At 31.6% G+C, this 10,056-nt stretch overlaps 1 long non-coding RNA gene across 1 annotated transcript; it reads left to right on the forward strand.

Annotated features, from left to right (window-relative positions):
* Positions 1-785: 785 nt before the first annotated feature.
* LOC143047796 (uncharacterized) lies at positions 786-7,444 on the forward strand. The gene is made up of 4 exons (XR_012969663.1): positions 786-865; positions 5,630-5,739; positions 5,979-6,139; positions 7,328-7,444. It is a non-coding gene; the product is annotated as an uncharacterized LOC143047796 (long non-coding RNA).
* Positions 7,445-10,056: the final 2,612 nt, after the last annotated feature.

Raw genomic sequence — 10,056 nt, forward strand, 5'->3', positions numbered from 1 at the left:
TGATTGATTATTAAAGTTAATTGTCAAATGGGTATCCTTGATTAATTTTTCGCTAATGTATTTCAATATGAATAACTATCCGTGACATCTATTATGCCAATATTTTCATCGGGAAACCTTTATTGGATGATGTTTTTGAATTAAATTAAATACGATACTATATAGTATAAGATGGAATTACTACTCCCAAATAAAAGCGGTTTAAAGCTGTTAGGCTGATGATACCCTCGTTTTTGTTAATGCTTAACAAAGCTAATTAAATCCTTTGATTTAAAATTTCATATATATAAACAGTACATCCAAGAAAATAATTGCAAGTTCACATTGTAAGTAACAATGTTTCTTGAAAATTTTTACGTTTATACAACATTTTGTTTTAATTGTGAATGGTTACTCGTTCAATACCTTGATTGCATAATTATAAATGATTTGGTAAATAATGTTATTTGGTCTCATTGACTTCCCGGCTATATTTCGTTCCTTTTAAGATGATTTTGAAGTTAGGTAGCCAGTTTAAGTATCACTTTAAAACCTTATGAATATATAGAAGGAGTGGAGTGTTATCAGTCAATAGGTCGCATGCAAGAAAAATAAAGAAGAGCAGGTGATCATTAGGTATTGATATTGTGGAGATGATAGAAATACATATCAGGGTTTCGAGAAAGCAAGTAGTAAACAGAAAAGTTTGCGATAATTTAGATATAAGTCATATAATACTACACGCATTATTTTTACAAAACAAAACTACGCTTTTAAATATACTGCAAGGACAAACAACAATTGTCGTCTTTCCTTTTCAGCATGAAAAATATAGACTTATGTAAAAAACGATACGACTAAACATTGTTTCAATTTCGCACAAAAGGTAGGTACAATTAAAAATCATTTCTGTTATTTAATGAAACTGAATTGATCAAACATCGATACAAGTTAAGAGAAAAACCAATCCATTCTCGTATGTAAATAGCACAGATATCAAAATTTGGACAATATCATTAATAAACATAACCTGTGTTATGTGAATGCAATTTGTTTCAGATAATTCTTTCATTGCAATTAGAAATTCAGATTATGATTCGAATTAAAATACTTTGTAAATGATTTCTTAAACGGTTTGTTCCAAAATATTTCGTAAAGATTCTATTGTCTTAGAAGATTTTGTTACGTAGGCGAAATTGACCTTAAAACGATTGCATTGACTATTGATGTCCTAGATAGGTAGATTGGACATATTTTGACTTTATTTACTGACTAATTTAAATTGGGATTTATTGTTACTATAACATTCCAATGAGACTGCAAAATGTTGGGTTTTTTTGGTTTAAATTTAACCTGGAGTATGCGTGTGTAAAATGTATTTCGACATTTCACTTCGATAAATGACTTGTTTACTATTGGAATAAAAGCCTTCGCTTTTTTGTTTTCTCCGTATTAGGCTATTAAATTTTTGATGTACTATGTATGTGGAAATTTTTGTGAAAATGAATAAGAAGTGGCATTTCTTACCTTTCATACTTTAATTTCATTGATAAAAATCATATGGACTACACGCATTATTTTTACAAATGGACCCACCCAGTGTTCAGTTTGAAAATCATTTGGTTAGTTTACACATTCATACACGTTCTGATCAAAACCAATATACATGCAGTGTATATAAAGTGCGAATCCAGTTTGTTCATTTTCACTGTCGTATGCGAGTATGTCTATTGTAGAACAAAAGGATGACGGAAAAACTACGTTTGTTTACTTTTTCAAAATACGAAATAATTGAGTGTATGTTTTAACATAATTTAATAATTATTTAACTTTCTAATGTATAATAACAAGATTAAAGTAAAAAAAGTGTAATTAAAGCAGCTGAATACATAATATTGTAGCTTGCATGCAATTCATTTTAACTATATATGCGATGAATTATCACTGTGAGTGCAATCATTTCTGATGTGGATTTTTGGAGGAGCGGTGAATTTTCATTATTGTTTTATATGATAATTCGACATGCAACAACTGAAAATAGTCTTAAAATGACTTTCATATTGATGATATTTGCAATGCAAGCTGGTCATAGATGATAACTTGAATATACACGGATATAAGCAACTTCTGGTTGATTCAGGACATTGTGTACAGTGCATCGATATTTTTTCTGTACGTTCGTTTTTTTTTTCGGTTTTATGTATTTTTTCGTCATAGTTCTGTACCGTTCGTAAGTAAAACACCAAGAACATAATTAGCTGAAATGCCCAACTTTTTTTGTCAGCAAGCATTTGCAACTGCTAAAACTATTTTACATTTCTAACATTTCATATTGAAGATTTAAACGACCTGAATCTGTATTGGTTTGTCGTGAAACGGAACTTACTGCCGCTAGAAAACCCTACTTGTCGGGAGCACATGATTTCAAATCATTTTCTTAAAAACTCAGCATTTGATCTTGAGGTCCATGGCCAAGCTCACACGAAGGTCAGGTTGATATTCGTCACATTGTATTAAGGTAATACACATTCATATCATCCATATATACTAGTATTCAAATACTTCTGGTGAGTTTGCTACTAGTGTGTCATAGATCCAAAAATTTACTGGAACAGAACATCCAGGAATTTAACGTTTTTATAGTTCGTTCTTATGTTGTACTGTTACAGCACTGTCACAGGTTAGGAGAGGGTTGGGATCCCGCTAGCATGATTAACCTAGACACATTCTGTATGTATGTGCCTGTCCTAAGTCAGGAGCCTGTAATGCAGTGGTTGTAGTTTGTTTAAGTATAACATGTTTATTTTTCGTTCATTTTTTGTACATAAATTAGTTTTCTTGTTTGAATTATTTTACATTGTCATTTCGGGGACTTTTATAGCTGGCTATGCGATATGGGCTTTTCTCATTAGTGAAGGCCGTACGGTGACCTATAATTATTCATTTCTGTGTCACAGGGTCTCTTGTGGAGAATTGTCTCATTAGCAATCATACCACATCTTCTTTTTTTATATTTGGTGGAAATATTAGGACGGTCTATCTATACCAATATTGCTTCGCGAAGCAGTAATTAACGTCCGGAATCAATTAAACGGCGTTTATACTCCGTGATTTAGAACATTTTTAGAGCATTAAAACATGTAGCAATAAACTGTATTAAATATATCCTTGTATTCTTACAATTACGCATTTGTTTATTTGCAACAATGATTTATGAGAAATTCTAACATATATTAAGGCGACTCGATTTTTGCTCAACCTTCTTTATTGTATAAGATGTATGTGATACGGCATAATAGAAATCAATTATTCAGCCACCCAAGTGTCAAATGTAAAGCAATTGTTTGTGCTAGACGAAAACGTTACCACTAACATAATCGTGAAATGAATATCGTTTGGGACTGCTCTTTAATTTAAGATGAATCCATTAGAGCTATTTTCATAATACTTGTAGTTAAAAGTTTGGTTGGCTTGTATGCCTTTTTAGTATAAATGTTTGCTCAATTATAATTACAATGCTTAAGCAAACATAAATACAAACAAATCAAGCAAGCCAATTACACATTTTAACTACAAGCATTATGAAAAAAGCTCTAATGACGTTTTATAAGTATGTGCTGTATATTTAGACCGAAATCGAAAACTGCTTTTTTCGGTGACGTGGATTGGCTTAGCTCTACAAGATATATGTTTACAATGATGGCGTGTCATAGGAAAGGATATATTTAATCCGTCATATAGATCTGGGTCTAAACAAATTATCAGAGAAAATATAATTGACAATATGCCACTTTTACAGAATTTATTGATATTTATCATATACTTAGCATTGATATGATAGCTTTTGCATATATGTAATGGGCGGAAGTACACACGCCATAATTTCCCACCCGGGATGATAACCCATAGTGCACAACACCCATAATAGTGCCTCTCGTGCAAGTTACTTCCAGCGTTTCCGGTATCGGTTGTTCACTTGTCCATTGTGACATCTGGGTCGAGTTCAATATCGTAGCAGCTACGTAGCGGCTACGTAGCTGCTAACAATATTTATGTTACAACTAGTCTATAGCTACACGTTCAATAGTCAAAATCTACGTAGCACTACGTAGCTGCTACGATATTGAACTCAACCCAGATATTTTTTATGACGACGTCAAAATTTACGGGAACTTTTGTGGGGATAGTTTAGTACTCGCTAACAAATGCCATTGACAATTATGAATCATTTTATAGTACAACAAACATGGAGTAATAATAATCATAAAACTCTTTCAAATTTTCAATGTTATAAAATGCCTCTATAGGAAATTTTACCATAAATATATGTATGGAGGTAGTGATGCTGTTGTTGGACATTTATAGTATATTTGATTCATAATTTAACTTCTTTATAAAGTTTTTGACTGTTATTGCACTTGTTTATTTGCTTTACATAAAACTATTTTCGGAAGTATATGATAAAGCGAATAATACATGGCCTTTTCCATATCAGCCTGGGTATCCAGGCTGATATGGAAAATGCCATGTATTAATCTCTTTATTACCTCAGACTCTTACTCACTAAGCATGCATATATAATCAATCCTTCTGACTTCATACATTTTGTTAGCGAGTCGGCTAAATTACGACTTTATATGATCAAAATAAATTAATATCCTTCTGTGAGAATGCATCGCATATACAACAGTAATGAATCGCTCTACAGTGAAAATGGAAGTCTAGTATCATTATTCAACAGTAAACGTGAATCGCATCCCCATCCCCAAAACAACATAATGGAATTTTATTCAACATCAACAAGCTGAACAACAAAACCTGTTTTAAGTTATACTACATTATCAATCATGTTCAAATGTACGTTTTTCTACAAATGACACTTTACTGCTTCTTTTAAATCTCTTGTAATCTCTGTTCGTGAACTATTCTTCATATTTATCTATTTGTGTATCAATTTTACACCTGGATGGTTGTAGGCGTGATTAAAACCCGTCCGTATCAAATACATTTATGATGAATTCATAAAACAGTACATATTGTATATTATTTCTTATTTTATTCAAAAATCATGAATTTGTCGTATTTTTATTTATCATTCTACATTAGAAGTTCATCACGGATACAGTGAAAATGACATTTCAGGATACACACATTACATACACTGTACATGTATGAAAAACATAAACAGCTTGAAGGTAAACTAATCATTACTCAATCTAATCAAATTGCGTAAAATTTGATAACCATGAACAGAACACATGATAATAAGTAACAGGGGTAAACTGGGTAGGGAAAAAATGACAGATATTGTAAGTTAATTAATTTGCAATAACGAATAAAAATATTTGTCAACCAAACAGTTTGCTATACATTCCTGAACATGTCGTCCTATATTGGTACAGTTTTAGGATCTTTCAATTGCGTGTTTAATACATAATTATTGACTAACAATGTTTTACAAATAATACAGTAAATTGTTAATTTTGAAACATTGCAAACATTTTCATTCTGATTTGTATTGTTGTATTGTCGTAAAGTTATTTGAAATGAAAAGTTGTATAGCAAACATAGAATTCCCTCACAAAATGTTATCGCACACTATAACCATGATAACATGCTATTACATACATTTATTATTCTATGTTGTCAGGTTGGTTATTTAGTTTACATCGAACTTCAAAACGAACAACATGAAGACAACAACTTTATTAGCTTTAATTTTAGTGGCAGTTTTGGTGAGAGGTAAAATCTTGAATTTTTGTTTATCTGTGTGCAAGATTGTTTTTTTGTTTGTTTTGGAAATAACGTTAAATGTTTAAAAATAAATATATTTTTTTTCTTCAGTTTTTCAGATGCATTTTAACAAAAATTTAACAGAAACATCATACTTAATCATCAAATAATTAACCATCAAAAATGTCTCATTTTAATGGGTTTCCCTCAGTTTTAACTTATATCGCGGATTTGTTTTCTCTCAATCGATTTATGACTTTTGACAGCGGTATACCACTGTTGTTTTTATTTAAAATATTTTGTGATGGATGCCTAGGTTATACATACCTTCCACTCAAATGTGAATGCCTTAAATGTCGCAGCGTGAAGTCTCAATTTACACTTGATGGAGATGCTAGAAATGTAAACTAAAAAGAAACAATCTCATGTAAGTATCTCATTCTAAAACCTTTAAGTATATCAATCAATTTATTAAATATAAAATATGTAATCATTTTAAAAGGTCGTCTTTTTTACATAATAAAAAAATGTAAGGGTTCCGCGGAACCCAGTTTCTCACCTACTTTTGCTGTTAATCGGCGGCTCAACAAAAATGAGGAAAAAAATAATAAAAATATTCATGATAGTTCATGAATCTAATAAATGTTTAAAAAACTTTAACTGCAGACTGTATTTAATGTTAACCAGAGGAAAAAGTCCATTTATAAGTAAAATACGGAAAACAGGTAAAAAATTTGTCCTTCAAGATACTAGCTTTTGATCATTGACAAGCTTCTGTCCAAGTTTGGTACAAATCCAGGATAGTTTAAGAAAGTTATTAAAATGTTAAAAACTTTAACCACAGAGTGAATATTTGTGGACGCTGCCGACGACAACGACGATGACAACACCGACGTTGACGCCGAAGACGGAATGTAGGATCGCTATATCTCACACTTTGTCGACAAAAGTTGAATTTCAAAGCTCGACAAAAAGAATGCGGAAGATAGAAAATTGGCTATAAATCAAAATTGGACTAACAACAGCCAAAAGACGAACATCAGTTTAGGTAATTGAAAACAAAACATAAACAACAGAATACCACTTCAAACGGGTTGATCTAAGGTGAATTAAAGTATTAAGCAGAGCCTGCTCCACTTTTGGCACCTGTAATGATGCTCATGTTACAACTCGGTTACAAGTTTAGTAACTAGATTGTGTCAAATTAGTAGAAAAGAGGACAGGGCTGTGGTTATACGATTTAAACATATCTGTCGTCATCTATGAAACAGATATTCAATAACAAACTCGTAATGGCTTTTTTTAAACATTTTAAACGAATGACTTCCACTTTACTACTTTGTACAGTGCCAACTCAAACACAGCTACAAGATGTGAATGGGTTTTTAGTATTGTAAGGACTTATGCATTCTTTGTAGTTCTGTTAAATATGTAGGGACTATTCTATCTCTTATTATGCCACTTTATTATTGCGTTGATAATATTTGACGGTAATAACAATGCCTGTATGACCAATAACAAGAGAAAATTAGACACAAAACTAGAATCATAAAATATTTTATTTTATTTGTGAAAATGAGGTCATATATAAGGAAAAAACATTGACTTTTTTCAGAATGAAGTAAAAGGAAAAGTTTGACCAAGGAATGGACATTGTCTAAGCCAACTGTTGGCATAACAAAATTAAAGTTACTGTATAAACATTTAAATTAAACTCGTGTTCTTTCACAAACTTTACGCCTTTCAAGCTTAAAATCCTTACTTAGCCGAAAAAAGTAATATCACAAAATTCAAAAAGGAAAGTTCCTTATCAAACGGTAAAATCAAAAGCTCAAACACATCAAACGAATGGATAATAACTGTCATATTCCTGACTTGGAAAAGGCATTTTCTTATTTATGTAGATCCCCACTCCAAAACTATATGTATGTCTATTCTTTCAGATGTAGGAAAACAAATCATATAATATGCATTCCGTTATAACAGAAATTGAAAACACATATGTGTCAACATCAATGAAACAACAATCAAGAATAAAAAAAAGAAAGAACAAAAAACCAAATTTTAATGCAGCATATGATACCAATAATAAGAGCGCACAACGCATGTGCACAGAATAACCATCACATGATATAATGATGAAGCAAAATCAAATATGCCTATCGCATCGCAAGTCGGGAGTCCATAGTTCAGCGGTTGATGTTGGTTCCTGTCTGTTATATGTGGATTTGTTATTGATTTTTTTTTATAAAAAATTATTTAGTTGAGTTTTCGAAATGGAATGTTTCATATATTTCTTGTCGAGGCATTTTATACCCTAATATAAGGCATGTGTTTGTTTCCAAATTGTTGAATACAGTTCGGTATTGAAATTCATACCACATCTCCTTATTTTTATTGAAATAAAAGACATAAACATTAAAAAGCCTCAAAACTGTAAGAGGTTAGACAGGAACAGTAAAATTCTCCCAGGACAGCTCTACCTGTGGAGATTCCAACTTAAATGAGTGTAAAAAATATTCCACCCTGCAAACCTTTTTATTCATTTTCCGGCTTAAGCCATACATTATGTCTATTTTAGTTTGATCAGCTCTTCAACGTTTGAACAAATTTTATTTTTTCAAATATTTTGGTTTGGATTAGCTCTGAAGAGATATTTGTTGTGGAAATGTACATCTAGTGAAGTTAAATCGGTAAAGATAATGTTCTTAAGGCGTCAGTAGTTTACTGATATTTAAAATTTAAAAAGAAAATAAACAAATCGACGAAGTACCTATGTTTTTATTTTTTATTTCGCATCACCAAAACAAGAACAAACGTTGGTTTATGTCAGTAATATTTATTTTCGTTACTTGTATTTTTAGAGTAGGCCTCTTTTTTTGCCGTTTCATGTCGGGGCGTATCATAGCTGATTTCAGTTTTTCTGATTGGTAAAATACGTACGGTGATCTTTTATTGTGTGATATATTGTAATTGTTAATTTTGTCAGTTTTTAGCTCACCTGGCCAAAAGGACCAAGTGAGCTTTTCTCATCACTTGGTGTTCGGCGTCCGGCGTCGGTGTCCGTCGTCGTTAACTTTTACAAAAATCTTCTCCCCTGAAACTACTTGGCCAAAATTAACCAAACTTGGCCACAATCATTATTGGGATATCTAGTTTAAAAATGTGTCCGGTGTCCCAGCCAATCAACCAAGATGGCCGGCATGGCTAAAAATAGAACATAGTCGGAAAATGCAGATTTTGCCTTATAACTCTGAAACCAAAGCATTTAGAGAAAGTCTAACGGAATATAATTGTTTATCAAGTCAAGATCTATCCGCCCTGAAATTTTTAGTTGAAACGGACAACTGGTTGTTGGGTTGCTGCCCCTGAATTGGTAATTTTAAGGAAATTTTGCCGTTTTTGGTTACTATCTTGAATATTATTATAGATAGAGATAAACTGTAAACAGCAATAATGTTCAGCAAAGAAAGATCTACAAATATGTTAAAACATGATTAAAATGGTCAGTTGACCCCTTAAGGAGTAATTGCCCTTTATAGTAATTTTTTACCAACTTTTCGTAAATTTTTGTAATCTTTTACAAAAATCTTCTCCTCTGACACTACTGGGCAAAATTTAACCAAATTTAGCCATAATCATTATTAGGGTATATAGTTTAACAAATATGTGCGGTGACCCAGCCAATCAACAAAGATGACCGGCATGGCTTAACATAGAACATAGGGGGAAATGTAGATTCTGCTTTATAACTCTGAAACCAAAGCATTTAGAGCAAATCTGTGAGGGATAAATTGTTAATCAAGTCAATATCTATCTGCCCCGAAATTTTCAGATGAATTGGACAATTGTTTGTTGGGTTGCTGCCCCTAATTGGTAATTTCTACAGAAATTTTGCCATTTTTGGTTATCATCTTGAAAACTATAATAGATAAGGATAAACTGTAAACAGCAATAATGTTCAGCAAAGTAAGATCTACAAATAAGCCAACATGACCAAAATGATCATTTAACCCTTTAAGGAGTATTGCCCTTTATAGTCAATTTTTAACAATTGTCATTAATATGGTAAATTTTTGTAATTTTTTACAAAATATGTTCCTCTGTAACTAAAGGGCCAAGTTTATTATAGATAGAGAAAATTGTAAGTAGCAAGAATGTTCAATAAAGTAAGATCTACAAACACATTACCATCTCCAAAACTCAATTTTTAAATGTTCAACTAATTACAAATTTTTATTAGGTTGTAAGCATACTATGTCAAACCAAGAAATCACATAACCATAAAAAGGCAATTTTTCGTGAGTCCACGGAAATTGGTACCCACGAAAATAAACGAATCCA

Source organism: Mytilus galloprovincialis, chromosome 10 (assembly GCF_965363235.1).
Source record: "Mytilus galloprovincialis chromosome 10, xbMytGall1.hap1.1, whole genome shotgun sequence".
Lineage (NCBI taxonomy): Eukaryota > Metazoa > Mollusca > Bivalvia > Mytilida > Mytilidae > Mytilus > Mytilus galloprovincialis.